Here is an 18,642-nt window from a genome sequence, read left to right on the forward strand (position 1 = left end):
ATATTTGATGTCCAAAAAATATTTATTTAATGAATTAGTCAAAAATAAATTACTGCGCGGGGAAATTAAAAAAGTGTAATACTATGAAATAAAAGCGAAAATATAAATCCTATTTCAGACTTAATGCTCGAAAAGGGGGCAATCTATTATTTTAATTTAAACATTTTCAAAAGCACGTTTTTAAATAGTTTGAAAGAAAATTGAAATTAGTTTGAATTTCACCATATCAACAGAAATACTGTCATTACAGCTTGCGGATGAAATTAAATTTTAAAAATGTATTAAAATTAAAAAGAAAATTAAATTAGTATCAATAAAAAGGAATTTTTATGTTTGTTTTTTTAATGTAACAGACTGCAACATGGCTTACTTCCATCTGTATAAATTCTCGCATCATAATTGCATTTCCATTTTCTAGAAGAAACTAAAAGGAATGTTAATTATTTCTCATGGAGATGATTTTAAAATATTTTTTAAAAGTATAAATATACGTATAGTTTAAAAAGTATTTGGTATGTATAATCTAAAGATCAATAATGAATTTCATTGGCTAATCATTTCAGTTACATAAATTTTCTCTGGAAGACAGAACAATTGTAAAATGCAAAACGGCATTGTAGCCAGATCATGAGTCTAATTTTTCCTTTCTCGTCTACGTAGAATCGTATAAGAGAAGAAAGAGATACTCGTATAAGAAAGAGGATCGTCAAAAAGTATTCAAGCCTCAAACTTTCACGAATCTCGTCATTTCAGATATCTTTGAGTAATAAAACTTTTTTCAGAATGATGTTATTCGATGAACATAGTGATTTAAAAAATGTTTTGAACTAGGAAATATGGTCTTTACACCACATTCGTAAATTTTTATCGAATTTTGAAAGAGGTCAGGAGAGGAAGTCTCACTGTTAGAATCCTAATGAATTCGATAGCTATAGATTATAAGAAACTAAACAGATAAAATGTGGCACATAGATTTCACATCTGAAGTGTAGATATTTATCAAATTTGAAACCAAATCAGTCAGGGATTTATCCGATTGTCGGTCTCTCTTTCTGCAAGCATGCAAGCGCGAGAATTCAAAAATGTAATGGCTTAGATGAAAAAAATGTATATACAATCTTTTGACTGCAATTGCAAACTGCTTCAAAACTTGATTACAATCGGTGTGAAGAAAAGTGTTCAAAATGAAAATTCGTTTTTCTGGTACTTGCGTAATAAACGCATTCCAACGATTGATCGACCAAACCAAATCATCAAAGACCACACATTAATAGTCTCATTTTTTGACAACTGTCAGCTAATGGCATGTGGTTAATAATACACGCTTGTCGATTTTCTTTATTGTGCTGTGGATCGTACAGCTCTCGTATATGAAAATAAAAATTCGACGTTTACGTCCTTGCCCAAGGTCCACAATTTTATTCTGGCGTATAAAGTGAGACAACCCTTTTACTAGGGAATATGAAAGAATGTTTCAAAGAAACCACTACCACTGGATTAAAACAGTGCTAATGAATAGCACAAATTAGGAACAGAATTCGCAATCTTCCGATTGTATTCCGTCAGTCATATGAATGCTCCAATCCTCTATGGGATTGGCACGGCATTTCATAATGCTACGGAATGCCTTCTCACAATCTCTTGGCATATGAAAGAACAATCAGCAAGCCATGAACAGGAATGGCTCAGAAGTGTCGCCAGCAACTTCCTCTCCAGGCAAAAAAAATCCAGGTTAATTAAATTTATCAGTGAAAATAGAGATATTTCTTGCCTCCCTAGCTCTCAACATCAAGTCTCATACTCACAGGCACTACGGAGATTAAAAAAAAAAAGCACCGTAATTTCTTCACGCTCATTTGTATTCATAAATATCTTTCAAATGTCTTATTATCTTATTAATAAATATCTTTTTTTTTATTTGTTACCATTAGCCAAATTATTTTTTATTAGATTTTTACAACTACATCTTCATCTACTATGTCATGACGACAAGTAAATATGGAATTCATGTTTTTTTTTCATACATAATATCTTTCTGCATATTATTATTCCAAATAATATTTCAAAGTAGAAAATCTTTTCAAATTGTTTCATTTTATCATTTCTTATACGTCTGTAAATTCTATAGTTATTCTGTTTTTGTATTTTTTTTTACTATAAATATTTTGGTATTTAATAAAATTCTCGTAACAAGCCCATCAAATTGCTCAGTGATCAGATTGATTACGGATACGGGGGTATGAGACGGTGTTCTTTTCTGTATTGCCAGTGGGATACGAACTTGGGTTTTATTAGAAAATTAACGCATGATTCTCATCCCTCATGTAATCATTTCTTATTCTTCTGAGGCCCAAACGCACTTAAGAGTTCGATCGATAAACAATGCCAGTTTGCTCACGTGCAACAATCATTTCTTTTCATCCCAAATATACAAAATGATTTCTTCCTTTGTTTATGCTTTTCTTTTCTCTTCAATGTAATTAAGTTTCTTACGTGTGCTCGTTTGCCCAAGGGGAAAATGACACACGAAAAAACAAGCACAGAAAAATAAAATATAAAAAAAATTCCCGAGGCGAGGCTGGATGTACTGTATAACCATGATTGAATCCCGACTCAAGGGGTTTTTAAGGAAAATTTGTACAAACATCGTTCCCTCATTTAGTGTGTAATGAAAATTTCTTTAATAAATAATCAACCATTTCGTGAAACAGAGGCTTGTTTTTGTTTATTTTTTATATAAAAAAACTGAACGTTGCAGAAGAAAATATGATTAATTTCATCTGAATAATTAAAGAACTCGTAGTTTTACATGAAAGAAGTTACAGTTTTATTGAAATTTTACGGTAGAGGTAATGTGAAATCTTTAGTTTTTTAATTTCTTTTAATGTCATTATTCATAGCGTCTCTTCTTAGAGCTTTCGTAGCCTATTTATTATTAATTCTTATTTAGCTCATATATCATTGTTCGCTTTAGATAATAAAATGAAAAAGATTTTACTTTAAATTATTTTAATAGGTTGAATCCTTACATGAAATCTTCCATTATTCTATGAAGTATAAATAATCAATAAGATTTGTATGACGAGATTTAATTCTAATTTCTTCTGCCTTCGCTTTCACCTGATATAAAGATTTCTTAAAATAAATAATGTTATAAAATTTATAATAATAGATACTTTTTACTTACATTAAATATTGTTTTCTTTACTATTAAGTGTTACTTATTTGTTTTAAACTGTCGTCTTTCTCCAGTGCACTCCAAATCTCTTTTGATATGTAAAGCTCATAATAAATTTTGAAATTTTTTTAACCGCTATGCTACCAATCAGAAAAGAAGAAGAGTTGGAGGAAATCACAAAAGTCTACTCTGTACTGCTCTAAGACATTTGGATTAATATGAATAGTCAGAACTTGGCGAGAGCATTGGGAGGGGGCAAGTGAGGCTGAATCTTAAGACCATCATCGGCCACGATACAACCCCTGCCGTAGGAGGCTAATCCCATCATCGGTAGGGAGCAAGCATTTCCATAATACTTCTTAACAACCAGGAAAGTGAGAACTTATTACCCATTTGAGGTCCCTCGGAGTAATAATAGCTGGGGAAAAACAAAAAACTGATTCAGAAGTCGCTGTATAAGTAAACGAGTTCTCACTTCAATTGAAGGCATATAAATGGTGCTTTTGTCACAGCCAATAACAGATCATACATCCTTTTGGGATCAGTTTGGGCAAAGACAATTGTAGACATGAAACCATATAACACAAGCCACTTCTCCATCTGGCTGGCTGATCAGATATTTTTAACATGCAATTGTTAATCCCTTAACTATTTTGTTATTTTACTACTATTATCTAATTTTATATCTCTCGCTTCTGGAATATGATGTTCTATTGATTCAGTTCAGAATCCATAGAATATCTGAGAATGCTTCAAAATTATCTGCAATTTTTACTTTCTCTAATACGAAGTATACAAACAGTAAGTATTATAATTGCTGAAAAAAATTCGAGATCAATAAAACTCGTACTTTAAACTAGATGGATGCAATTTGGTATATAATCTTTATTCCTAATTTTCTTATTTCTCTCAAAATTTAATGGTATCCATAATGAGAATCTGTCTGTCCTGCTGCCTGAATATAAGCTAACACGATAATTGAAAAACGAAGAGAATTAGTTGAATAAAATTTTATATGCTGATTTAACATCTAAAGTTTTGACACTTATCAGTATTGGAACCAAATCCATCAAGGGATTGACCGATGGTGGTTTCTGAGTCTTTACTTACGCAAGCATGTAAACGCGATAGCTCCAAAACACAATTACTTAAATATATAAAATTAGGCATGTGGTTTTGTGACTATAATTCCAATTCTGAGTGAAATTGTGGTTTTAATTGTCTAGAGAAAAAACAAAAAACATGAGTACTATTGTATCAACCGCATCTCGGCGATTCATTGCTAAAGATCGTTCTCTAAGAGACTCGTTTGTAACTGTTGTTTGCCAATGGCATTCGGTTAATAAATAATGCACAAGAACTTTTATTAAAATGCATGGGAAAAACTTTTGTTCAGACCCTTCACACTGATCATATTTAGAATTATTATCTCGAAAGATTTAATTGATCGACTTTAGCTTCTAAATATGAAGCGATCATTTTGTCTCTTGTTACATGTCATTAAAGGGTATAATAGTTAAAATGTTAATGCAGAGATACTTCTTATCCATAGTCGCTACATTAAAGAGTGAAAAGGTAGAAAAACTATGCAACAAATGAAAATATATTGTTTTGAATCATCATGTAATCCACAAGCTTTTCATTCAGATTTAAGAAGTACTCTAGCTAATGAAATCGATATAAAAAGGTTGAAAATTTTAGTTGAACAAATGTTGGCTTAGTTTGAAAATCTGGCTTTATCGATAACGTTTTTATACTGACTTTGAATTTCTCAAACAAGCTCAAAAGTTATTTCGGCTTCTTTTATCATACATATTTTCATTTTTATACATTCTGTGTGTAAAATTACTACCCAACTTAAGCATATTAAAGTGACAGTTCTTTCCATTTTCTAAAGCATGTTTCAATGACTGATTGCTGTCTGCCGTAGTGCTTAATAATACCTTTTGTACTCTCGTATATATGAAGCATAGAGGAAGCATTATAATCCTTAAAAAAATTCGAGCACCACGTTTTTGAATGTCCTGAGTTCCAAAAACACATTTTTGGCATTATATCTGTCTGTCTATCTTAAACACAATAACTCAAAGCCTCTTTAAGCCAAACAGCTTAAATTTGGCATATAGTATTACGACCAATTAGTTGATTTTTATCAAATTTTGAATGAATCAGTTCACAGAAAATTTATCTGTCTAGCTGTTAGAATACAACTGAATCGATAATTACAAAATGCAAGGAACTAATGATATAAAATTTGGTACACCATTTTAGCATCTAAAATATAGATGTTTAGCAAATGCTAAACTAGATCCATCAAACGATTGTTCATCTACCTGTCTGTTGATTTGCTGGCATGTAAACTCAAATGCAAACACTAAAATCAATGACGTTCAATATGTTATCTTATGACTACAACTATAGTTTCGTGTCCCTATTTTGGTGTCATTGGTTGGCAAAAACTTTTCCAAAATAAATATTCTCGCAACAAATTTGGTAAAATTGCTATTTCGTATCTATTGTTCATCAGTGCAAGGTATTCACTTTACCCAAGCTATACAATTTTATCTGGGGACAGGGAAAGAATGCCTGTATGGAGCGTATGCGATGAAGTCTCGAGGGATTGTTCCTGCTAGTTTAAAATGACATGTAAGACTCGAATAAATTTTTTTTCAAATTGAAATCTGAACATAGAATTCAGTATCAAAATTCTCTCATTTGATTCATGATCATCTCTTCTAAGAATAAAAATCGTCTTTCCAATTATCTCTTAACTTATTTAGCAATACCAGTTTTCATGTTGCATAATTTTTTTAAATTTTTAATTGTTTTTGTTTTTTTTTTCAATATTTTAAGCGTATTTCACAAAAATACATTTCATAGTTGAAGTGAAACTCAATTCGTCTTCGTTGTTTCTTCTGATTATTATAATCAATTATAATCTAATATTATCAATCATTATTTATAATCAAGTTGTGAAAGTTCAGCTCATTCTTTCAGTTGAGTAAGCTTCAGAATAAGTTACGATTTCCATAACATTACTGCAATTTTTTTGTGTTTACGGTTGAAGTCAGATTCCATCAATGCTGAATTTTTTTTTAATTGCACCCCCTTTTTCCACACACCAGCTCCTTGCTGTGATATAACTGTATGTATATAAATATAGATAGAGTATTACGAAATTGCATAACATAAAGAACATAACTGTTATAAGGCTTCTAAAAATTATGTTATATTTCCAACAAAATTAGATATTTTGCTTTAAATAAATATTTTAGTATTAAAGATATTTTTCTCGGGTCTAAAATATTTAGTGATAAAAAATATTTAGTTGAAATTTTTAGCTACTATTAATCCCGACAATTATCGCCAAAAGCAGCTAGATTAATATACCATAACTATTAATTTATAATATAAAAATAACGTTTGCAATTTTAAATATGTAAAGCTTTTTTGTGATCTTATATGGATGATAATAACAATAACTCTCTGAAGCAAATTGTAGAGTCTAAATTGGAATTTAAATAAATTCATAGTTCCAGGTTTTAAGGAGCACAGGATTACACAATAACCAAATGACCATTTAACTTAGAAAATTAGAAATACCCGGTTCTCATCTTCAAATTTCTTTCGATTTCAAATGAAAAACGAAAATACATTTTCTGTTCCTTTCTGAAAATGAAATAATTTCAAGTTTGGAAAGTCATTTTTATAACATGGATAATCCATGCAGATGTCCGATTTCAAGTAAAAATAAATATTCATCGACATTTTAGTTCCTTAAGAAAAAATAAATTTCTCGCAAGGAATTTTTTTATGTAATCGCTTTGAACTTTTTAATTAAATAATGATTTTGTATATTTGTATTTTCTCTCAGGATTCAATGAGTATTTTAACAATAATAAACATTTCACATGAAAATTCCTGCAGAGAAAAATGCGATTGAAAGATATTTTTGGAAATATTTTAAAGAAGTGTAAAATGGTTCAAAACGTATTGAAACGATTCAATTCTTAAAATCTATAAAGGAAATGAACATCAGCCTCCTTTTCTCTTCCAATTTCCTCAAAAATATAAAAGTGAAAATCTTTGACCTTGATGGACCCCCAATCCAATCCATTTTTAGAATAAATCTGAAATTCTGTTCACTGTTTTCTTTTTCTTCCTTTTGCTTTCTCTCTCTGTCTCTCACTCTGTTTATATATGCTTATATGTACACAAATATGTATGTGTGTGCGAGTTCTGGTGGTCAGTTGACAAAATTTTAAATTCGACGTTATCTTCATGTAAACGAGATTTGAATCTGCAGAAATAAATATTTTATTTCTCAGAATACTACATCATTGAAAAAATACCGAAACAACAATAAAAACTGTGGCATAAATAATCAGATTAAGTGGTCACCTCAAAATTTTCTCGAGTACTTTCTAATAAATTTGCCATGCCAGAGAAAGCTTTATGTGACATTAGCGTGCAATAGTTATGAAATATTTACTTTTGGCGTGAATTTAGAATTTTTACTGAATCTATCGTGTCATCTTTGGCGAGTTATTTGGCGATTAATTCCTGGCATATGGGCATATTATCCAAAAATCGAATTTTTATTTTAGATTCATTATTCTTAATCGATTGAAATAAAAATTTGACTCAAAACAATACTGGTAGTCACAAATTCCCATACCAAATTTGATATATTTAAACCATTGCATTTCTTAATTGTCGATTTCACATGTTCCTGACTATACAGACCGGCAGACAGTCAACCTCGATATGGTTCATAATTTGACAAGTTCTACTCTATAGATGTTAAATCTGTGTACTAAATTTTGTTTATCTAACTGTCTTCGTTTTGTAACTATCCTTTTAAATAATATTCAAACACAAACGAACCTTCTTTGAACCGATTTTACTCAAAATTTGAATATGCAAATTTGGTGCAAAAACTTTGAACCAAATTTCAATAGTGTAGCTCAAAGTTTTTTTGAGTTATCTTTGTCACAGACAGACAGAAGGGTATTTTCTAAAAATGTGTTTTTGAACTCAAGAAAGCCTAAAATGAGGAGATTTGTCAATATCTCGAATACGAATTTTCTGACGATTACTATACTTTTTGTATACTACGTATGCGAGAATGTAAAAATGATGCTTTAAATTAGTATTTTATCAGTACATTTGTTATAAAATACATTTAATTAAAAGGCTAATATATTTAAAAAAATAAAAAAGTAAAAAAATATTCACTAAAATGAAACTTAAACTTGCCTTTCTAGAAAAATGCATTACTTAGCTTTTTGACTGAAATTAATTTAATTTTTTTTCATGCAAAAATGTAAATAAGTTTTGTAGCATTTGCATTACTTTATCTTCTCTTTTGGATAACAGATGGCGATGCCTGATTAGGTACGCATCCCACAGTGCATTGCGATTGTAAATAACGAGATGCGATGCTGTTATGTTAAGAGAGATGCTCGCGTTAATGTCTTGTCTTGCCTTTGTGTTTTGCGTTTCTTTTGTCTGAAATGTGACATTAAAGAAATGTTCCTGAAAGCATACGTCCTCTTGCTTCCACTGCACGGATCATAATGATTTTCATTCGACCACAGATTTTAATTAATAAATTATTCGAACTTATATTTTAAAAAGGACAAAAATAGTAGTGTTACAAATATAAACAAAATATCCGTGGAAAATGATCTAATAAATCTAAATCATGTGAATGTTAGTCAATTGTATGGATTTCATCAATTCAAATAAATTAACTAATTTCATTCATTGAGATAAGTATACGATTCATTCCACTCATTTTATAATTCTGAATTTTACGTATCTACTTATCAATGATGAATGGAATTATAATCATTTCTGGAAATCTGAAGAAGTAGACTTTAGAAACTGTTATTCATCTTTTCAACTTAAAAGATAAATGACTTCAACATCTTTTCAACGTCAAGCGAAACTTTGTTGAGTGAGTTTCTCAAATAATTTACACCATATAGACTCTCAGAAAATGCCTTAGTTAACGATTCAAACCCGTTCGACATGAACGAACAGCTGGAAATTTAATTCATTTAGAACACAACTGTGTTTCTCTGTCAACGCTAGTACGTGTTAATTGGCAACATGAAACAGCTGTCTTTCCGAATATTTGTCATAATTAAATCTCTGATAGAAAGCTTGTTTGAAAGAATGAACGGTGGTTTATCCACTACGCTATTTTGTGATGAAAATTTTATCATTATTCTACTGTCGATATAATTTTGAGATCATTATGTCTAATATAAGAGGAAAATCTCGTCGATTAGTTTTTTAGTTTGCAATTGATTCGAAATTTTCAAATCTTCTTTTAGATTTTAAGAAAACAGGCTAGTGTTTCATTATTTAAAATTAATAAAAACAACAATTGCAACAATAAATTCAAATTCTTTAAAAAATAGAAAAAAGGCTTCAGAAATTAAGAATTTTTTTGTATTTTGCTATCCATTAAAGACGCTAGCAGATGTTCTATTATCTATATCAGATATTATGTATTCAATTCATGCTCCATTAGGTTCTTTATATATCCTGGCACAATTTAATTTGGGACTATTTTGTTGATTACACATTTTGCAGCAAAAATAGAGGCATGAAATGATAATTAACTACAGATAAAACACACCGAAGTAATATACATATTTATGTAATTAATATGTCGCATTAGTCAATGAGATAATAATGAGGAAAAAAATGCTCACGTGTTATTATTTCTAACCTTTTTCAGAGTAAAAAAAAAGTAAAAGCAAATTATTTTTTAAAAAAAAAAACATTTTTAAAATAGGTTTTTAATGTACTATAAAATAATATCTGGATAATTTGGGAGGCAAGAATTTATTTTCCTCTATTGTGATTATACCAGCATTTTATTTAATTCTTTTAACATGTTCTTCATAATATATATATAATAATTTTTTTCTTTCTTCTCACCAATTAATTTTATTTCCGAGGTACTGCGTATTATTGTGTAATTAATTATTCTCTAAAAGTAAGCAGAGATTTCAATTAAAATTCATTAATATTAATTCTTATTTATTCATAAATAAATATTCGAGCATGTTATAATATATTGATGCTTAGAACTGAACACATTATAGGACAATAACTCAGTATGAAAAAGAATAAATTCGCTCCTTTCTTTTTAAATAAAATTTTTATATCTTTTTTACCTGAATCGAAAGGCAAAAAAAATTATTTCAAAACAATATATCAATAAATATGCAATTTAGAAAGAAAGAAAATCTTCGCTGTATCATAGCCGCCTTAAGACTGCACTTGCACGATTCTAATCAATGCAACACGTTTCATATTTGCAAAAATGAAATTCTTTTTTCGATTTTTTCACTTTCAAGCTAATGCCCTTCGATTTTGAAATGCTTGGTGGCAATACATTATTTTAAAATTTATAGTTCAATTATCAGTTGTTCAATTAGTTTTATTAAATTTTGATTCTAAATGTGCAGTATCACTGGTAATGAACTTGTTAAAAATTTAACTTAAAGATTCTATAAAATTTACAATAATAAATTAAAAATGAATGAATTCAAATAAAAAAAAACTTTTTAAAACTTCTACTTTTTTTGTATTAATAGGACAGTAGACTTTCAAATAAACAAAAATGGACGAAAACATGAAATTTTATTTTTATCGTTTCTTTATCAAAATATATGTTTATATTCAATTAAAATAGTATTATAAAATGTATTGTTCAGTAAAATGAATATTTGAAGCACCTAGAGGAAAACAGTACTTTTTAATAACTTTTCTGAAAATGATATTGTAATTAGATTTAATTATCTTTTAAATATTCCAAGGGTTTTAATTTTTAAGAAATTAAATAGAATTGATTATCGGTTAAACAGTAAATGAAAATGGGATATGTATATTATATTTCGAGTTTTTTAGGCTGTTAAAAGTCCATTTCAGCCCAGAAAAACATAAAATTCTTATGAAAATTCAGTATGTGTGCATAAAAATATTTCTAAAAAAATTAGAATTTAATTGGAATTACAAAATCATTCACAGTTTTGTTCTAAATAAATTTTTTATTGAGAAATAGTGGAAAAACAATTAAAAAATTAAAAATTAAATTGCTTGAAATATTTTGAATTTTTTAAAAATTATATATCTTTCAATTTTTAAAAAATAATATATTTCATTTTCAAAAGTTTTTTTTAAGAAATTTCGCGTATTTATATGTTAATACATATGCCCAAAAATTTCATAAGTGAAAAATTCATGAAAGTGCCTTAATAAAGTCCACCGTCCCCTTAATGGAAGTATAATTTTATAAACTATTTTCATTCAATTTATTTGTATCAGTATAATCGTTCCAAATCTATTCTAAAGAGTTCGAGAAATTAACATAAAACTTTTAAAAAAAATAGTTACTATACTTTAAGCGATTTCTTACTGTGTTTTCATAAATTTGATCCATTTTAACCAGAGAAAACTCTTGTTTTTCAATTGCTTGCATATAGAAAAAGATGCATTGCCGAAATGGCGCAAAACACTAAATTTATACACTTGTAGCTATTTTGTCTCTAACCCTGATTGCAGACCTTCACTCATTCCAGCGTTCATTAAATTAACTCGATGTCTTTTCTCGGAATCGTAAATGTACTTTCCTGGGAAACGTAAATCGTTCTCCCCCGCTGTTTCATTATTTTCAAGAATGGGCAACAGCTTCAGCGGAACGGTAGCTTCCCTTCGTCGCCATGGCAACGATGTCGAGTGCCTCTTGTGCCAACTGTCCTCTTGGCGAAGGAAAATGTCGTAAAGTGACAAGTCAATGAGCCAATAACTACTCTAAAAGTTGCACTGACCTTCAACTGAATCAGCAACATGTACACACAAAATTGAAGATTTGTCTTAACCCCATAGCACCATTCGTATTATTCGTGTTCCTAATCGAATTGCACCAAGGTTTGTTTCCCAGAGCGATGGAAAACAGATTACTGTTTGCAGTGAAAAAGTCGAAATGAACATTCTTTGGAGTTATAAACCTTAAAAGAATCTATCATATATATGCAGTTCACAATATAGATAATAAAAAAAATATATAAAAACTTCATTCATCAGGACTAAACAAAATTCAGAAGACAATCGAAAAATTATTTAAATAAAGTAGTAATAATAATAATAAAACGGGTTTTTAAAAATAAACTTAAAAGTATGAAGCAACTTTTCCTAACTCCACACAGATGTATAATCCTATACAGACAATAAAAACATGGATTTTTTTTAAAAAAATCAGATAATTTAGTTCTGTTTTTTAATCGTATGTGTATGAAATTACAATTTTAAAGTAACTTCCAATGAGCTAACGATTTGGCATGGCGAGATCTATAAGCTATAATCCTATACAAACCATGAAAACAGATAATATTTTTTTAAAATTTAAATAATTGTTTTCTGCTTTTTAGTCTAATGTGTATGAAATCACAATAAATTTTAAAGTAACTTCCAATGAGCTAATGATTTTGCAGGCAGTCATCTATCGGCAATGAAAGTTTTTAATCGATTTCAAAATTTGTACAGAACATGTAGATAAGAAAGCAATTTAATATAACATCATCACAAAGTTCTTCGACTATGTTTAAAGTTTCAAGCTTTTTGCTCATCGGAAAGTTAGTTTCAAATCGATTGTATAATTTGTACCGAATAGATCGAGCAAAAAGTGAGTTCATAAAAGCATGTTTAAAAAAAGCGATTCATTTTCCTCTGCTATATAAATTTAATTTTTTTTCACTTTTTCCGCAGTTTTTTATGAAAATTAACAAAAATAATTTTAAAGTGATATGTCTGTTTCTAATTTCAATAACTTATCAGAGATAACTGATCTACCTTGTTGTACTGCTTTTTAAGTTAGATTATTAATAAATTTGGAAATGGTCGTTCCATTTAACAATTTGGGGTCATTAATGTTAAATTATATGAAAGCTGAAATCTTCATTAGGATAGGAAATATTTTCTTCAGAAGTCTGCAATTAATGCTTATTCATAAATATTTTATATAAATTTATAAATTTTATCCAACTTTAACATTTAGTACATGTTATTGAATTCCAGTAACACATATGTATTGTACAATACTGTATCATATTAAAAAATATCCACAATATTTTATAATATTATTGAATACTGAATAATATAATATAATATCACACAAAAGTCCAAAAATTGATTAAATATAAATAATAAAAAAAATTTAAATTGGTGGTTTTCAGCAAATATTTCGAATTTTCGAAAATATTATTATTTTCAGCAAATAAATTTCCGAAAATATTATTTCAAAATAGACTTGTAGGCTAATTTAAAACTTCGAAAACATGACCTTTTAAGAATAGTCAATATCCTTTTCGCAATTTTATTTTCTAATTTTAATAATTTTTTTTAATTTAATTAAATGCACAATTTACAACAATGCTTTTTGTAATGTAAGTAAAATGTACTATATAAATGTAACGTAAGTAAATTACCTTTTCGGTGAATATGAATAATCACCGAAACGGTGATTATTCATAATTACAAGTGATTATGAATAATCACTAGTAATGAATATCCATAATCATTGATAAATTTAATGGTTATTATGAATAATAACCATTATGCATAATCACTGGATTAATCACATTTATCATAACGTGATACATTTCTTTTTTTACTTTGTCGTTTACGTAGTATAGAGAAAATGTTATAATCATCGAAAAATTAGAATTCGAGATTATGACGAATCTCCTTATTTTAGATTTCCCTCAGTTCGAAAAACACATTTTTGGAAAATGACTGTCTGTCTCTGACAAATAAATTCAAAACCGCTTTCAGCTAGATGAATTAAGTTTGGTACACAGTCTTCACATCAAAATTTTATATTTCTATCAAGTTTTGAGCAAAATCAGTTCAGAGGGAATCTATATGATTAGTTATTTTTGATTTGCAAAAGGAAAGAATTATTTGATTAAAATTCACATTTCATTCAAATTTAATCCATAAAAATCAACTCTATCGAATCCGATGCAGGTTTACAATAAAAATTACAAAATCAGTTTAATTATAATTCATTTCTGATTCAGAATTTGCAGACAGTTGCATTTTTAATAGCAAACATTATATGAAAAATAATTTCTATAAAAGAAAAGAAAATTTACTAGAACTAAACATGTTTTGTGAAAACAAAGTATTAAACTGATATAAATGTAGTATAAAGAACGGAATGTATCAGTTATAACCATGAAAAAAAGTTGATACATAGAAAACTATGGGTGTTGCCCAAATGAAAAGTGGACACCTGCGGTTGCGTCGAAATGACTGCAACTATAGTAGCGCCATCGAACAGGGATACAAACAACAGTAGGAAGTGTGCACTGCATATGGCATTCAACAGTAAAAGCTGTTCGTGGTAGAGGAAATCGATCGAAAGTAAATCGTGCTACACAGGGATGCGTCCTGATCGGAAAAACATGCGGTAAAACTATTTTTGATTCATCGACTGTCGTAGATTGCCACTCTTGATTTATTTCCAGCCCTAAGGGAGCACTATGAATTCTACACAATACTGTAGTACTCTGATGAAACTATGGAAAGCAATCAAAAACAAACGGCAGGTTTTCTCACACAACAAATGTCAATGCCAGCCCACACGTTTCCTGTGAAACCCAGACGACCTTAAAAAAAATTATGTTCGAAAGCATTGCAGCACCATCTGTACAGTCTGGATTTGTCACCCTGTGACTTCTACATCTTTGGGTCACTTAAGAGAGTATTATAGGAGATATATTTCTATTTGGATGATGAAGTAAAGGAAGCTGTGCAGGAGTTCCTGAAGAACTAACCTCCATCATGCTGTAGCAAAGACATAGACCTGCTACGTAAACGAGGGAACCTGTGTTACAAAGCCCATGGCGATGCCTTTTGATTTCCAATAAGTATATTCTTTTCGTTCAACTTGTCCACTTTTTATCTGGTCAACCATTATAAGTCCAGTACATATTATTATGATAGAATTTAAAGTAAATAGAATTTTCTTTGGAAAATTTAATGATAAATTAAATTTTTTTTAATATATCGCTAAAATAATATAGAGAAATAAGTAATTATTTTGCACAGATTTCTTTTTTACTTTTTTAAATAACGCCTAATTAATTTTTGATACATAAGTCTGATTTACTTGATTAAAATTGTGTTTAATTTAAATTTAATTCTTGAAATATTCTTAAATAAGCATCCAAAAAAAATTTTTTTCGCCATGGCTATTTATTTTAACTACATGCTGAATTAAAAACTTATAAAATGCATTTTACTAAAAATTTAGGAGCTGTCCGCTTACATTTTGTTGATAGCTAATTATTGCATCTGTAGGTGTAACTTGTTCTAAAACATTGTTGTTATTAAAATTACTTACAGACTCTCACTTAGAAAACTGAAAACTTCATCAAACAGTGCTTAAATAGATTATAAATTCCTATTTAAAAATCTTCTCCTTAGACAACAAATAATAAATTCATTAAAAATTTCATTTTTTTTTTAGTTTAAGAATAAAAAAAATTAATTTATAAGTCCTTTAAAATAATTTAACTGTCTAGCTACGAGAAACGACAAAAAAAATAAAGATCCTTCTTTTATAATAAAAACCTAACGTTGAAGTTTTAAAAAAAAAATTAATAAATGTTTACGTATTGTTTTTTTCTAACTTACTTAACTTTTTCTGTTTTTGTTAATGTGAATAAATGGAAAAAAATTATTTAAAGAATTAAATTTTTAATGCCATAATTTCATGACAAATTTCTCAACAAATAATCTTTAAAAAGAAAAGATCTTTGGCATTTATGAAATGTCTAGAGATTGTAAAAGTAGGGTGTTTGCTGGTAAACTTAATTACTTTGGAAAAAAAATTCCATTGGTGAAATTTTGATTTTTTATCTAAATTTTTCACTATATTTGATAATATACTGAGGTATTACATGAACTGTTTTATTTATTCTTCAAAATACTAATAGGTTTCTGTTTTTCTTTTAGTATTATTTAATAAAAATTTATTTGCAAATCAAATTTTTAATGTAAATTTTTCATTCTATAAGAGTAAATCTTTTAATTAAATCAATTTCTTAAATATTTTTTTAATCTAAGTTAAATTAATTAATCTAAAATTCATGTTTTAATGAAATTATTTGAATTATAAAAGAAAAATAAAAGGATGATTTTAAAAGAAGACATTCTATCAAATAATCTACCTGCTATGCTTTTTAGTATTGTGAGAAAACGATTAAACCTTAAGTATGCACTAAAGGAAAACTGTGATTGTTTACACCGAAATTCACAAACTTTAAAAAGTGCACTTTCATTAAAGTATTTTTGTTGACTCTAAGAATTGCGAAAGAAAAGTCAAACACGAACAAGTTGATAAACACAAAAAGTCAAAAGTAACTGTTAAACATAGAGCTAATCCAAAATAAAAAGAAAGAAAGAAAGGAAAAGAAAAAAAGAAAACAATCTACTTTTGCAGGTATGTGTACCTGTATATAGTGTATGTTAGTTATTTTTTCCAATTCTGCAAAAGTTATGGGGGGAAAAGTATATATGTATTTTTTGTCTTGCAATTTCATTACTTTTTATTTTATTTTCAACAGATTTTTAACGCTTCGGGGAATATACACGTATTACAAATCTTTCACTACAAGTGTTCATTATATATTAATAATTATTATTATTCCTATGGTTACAATATGATTTTTATCCCCAAATTTTTACAATGTATTTCAGTAAATTCCTCTCTAGTCAAATATAAATGTCATTCTTGCACGGGGACTGACCTCATTATTCTGAACTTTAGTCAAGTGACGAAGACTTCCTCTAACCCCTTTTCCTAACCCTCAATAGAGTAACTTTTATGTCTCACCAACTTGAGGGCAGCTGAACTATGTTTTACAAGCAATAGGCTCACATTAATGGTGGATCTGAACCGTTTAACTGTTTTGCCCGAGTGCCATATGTGCATCGATTTATCACATTTTTATAGCTGTAAGCAAAAAATAAACCATTCATAATGGTTATAATTCAATATTAAAATCACCTCGAATACATAGATAAGTCAAGTATTCAATGGATTTCCATTTAAGTCAACATAAGAAAATATTCTTAAAATAGAAAGTGTCCTCTTATTAGATAGTAAAGAAAATAAAACAGTTAAGTGGTTAAAAGAAATTGGTTTCGAAATTTCGTCCCTTAGTTCTGAGACTTATCATCAAGACCTTTGAATAATGCCGCATGAATTTCGCTTATTGCTCCTTTTTAACTAAAGTATCTAGAAAGCCGAACTTCTCTCGCAGTTTTTTTTTCAGGAGAAAATATTCAGATACGAATCATATTCTGATTGAATATAAATAAAAAATAAATAAATAAAAAACATGAAAAAATCATGAATGCACTTAGCTTAACATGGTATTCGAAATGATCTGCTATATTACAGTATTCATTTTATAATTTATCTATCATTACTTATATTGCTGAACTTACACTCAATTTTACCATGGTGAAATCGGGTTCGAGTTGGCGCTATATGACATTGCCGGAATAAGAACAGATAGGAAAATCTCTAATAGTTAGTTAGAAAAAAAAAAATTTTTTGTCTATAAAACGCGTTTTTTTTTTTAATTTTTTTTTTTTATTTTTTGTAGAAAAGATACCTATATAAATAAACTTCAAAATCAAAAATATTAAATATAAATAAATAAGTGAGAAACAAAGCAAAAAGTATGACTCGAACCAAGGACACGCAATTCACGCGTCATTCGTGTTGTTCTGAGCATTATACTGCACGGCTCACACCTCGAAACGGAAGTTGAATTTTCTTATTCTAATAGTTAGTTATAAAAAACTGATTTTTTTGTACGTAAAATTGCTTTTATTCATCGAAGACACCTATATAAATAATTTTAAAAAGAAAAACAATATTTAAATACGAAATTTGACCCAAATCGTTGGAGCCGTTTCTGAGGTACACGAAATAAATTGTTATATATCGTTTGAAATTATAAGTTGCGAACAAATTTTGCTTAATAATCTGTTAAATGGGGCTTTATTCAGATATCAATCGTATGGGCACTCCTTTTGTACACATTTTTCTTACGTATCATCTCATCATCTATTTATACATCGTGTACACTAAATCATCAAATTATTAGGATTACTCTGATGTGCATTACAAATTATATTCAAAGTACTTTGTTTGTGATGATAACATACGTATATTCTTTTAGGAAACTATTCTACATGTTGCTGAAACCATTAAAAAAAAGAAGAATAGTTCATGCTTACAGCCTGACAGCTCCGAATTCGTTCTGATTAAATTATGATAAATCGAAGCTCTGAATTGATATATCCATTTATTCTCTCAAATGCATCACGTAGTCTTACCATCAGCATCATAGAGAAGATAT

The 18,642-nt window shown here is 28.5% G+C and overlaps 1 protein-coding gene across 2 annotated transcripts in view; it reads left to right on the forward strand.

Moving 5' to 3' along the window:
- The window catches only part of LOC129972700 (uncharacterized), a 98,445-nt gene that overhangs the window by 63,265 nt on the left and 16,538 nt on the right, over positions 1–18,642 (forward strand). The window lies entirely within an intron of this gene.

Source organism: Argiope bruennichi, chromosome 6, assembly GCF_947563725.1.
Source record: "Argiope bruennichi chromosome 6, qqArgBrue1.1, whole genome shotgun sequence".
Classification (NCBI taxonomy): Eukaryota; Metazoa; Arthropoda; class Arachnida; order Araneae; family Araneidae; genus Argiope; species Argiope bruennichi.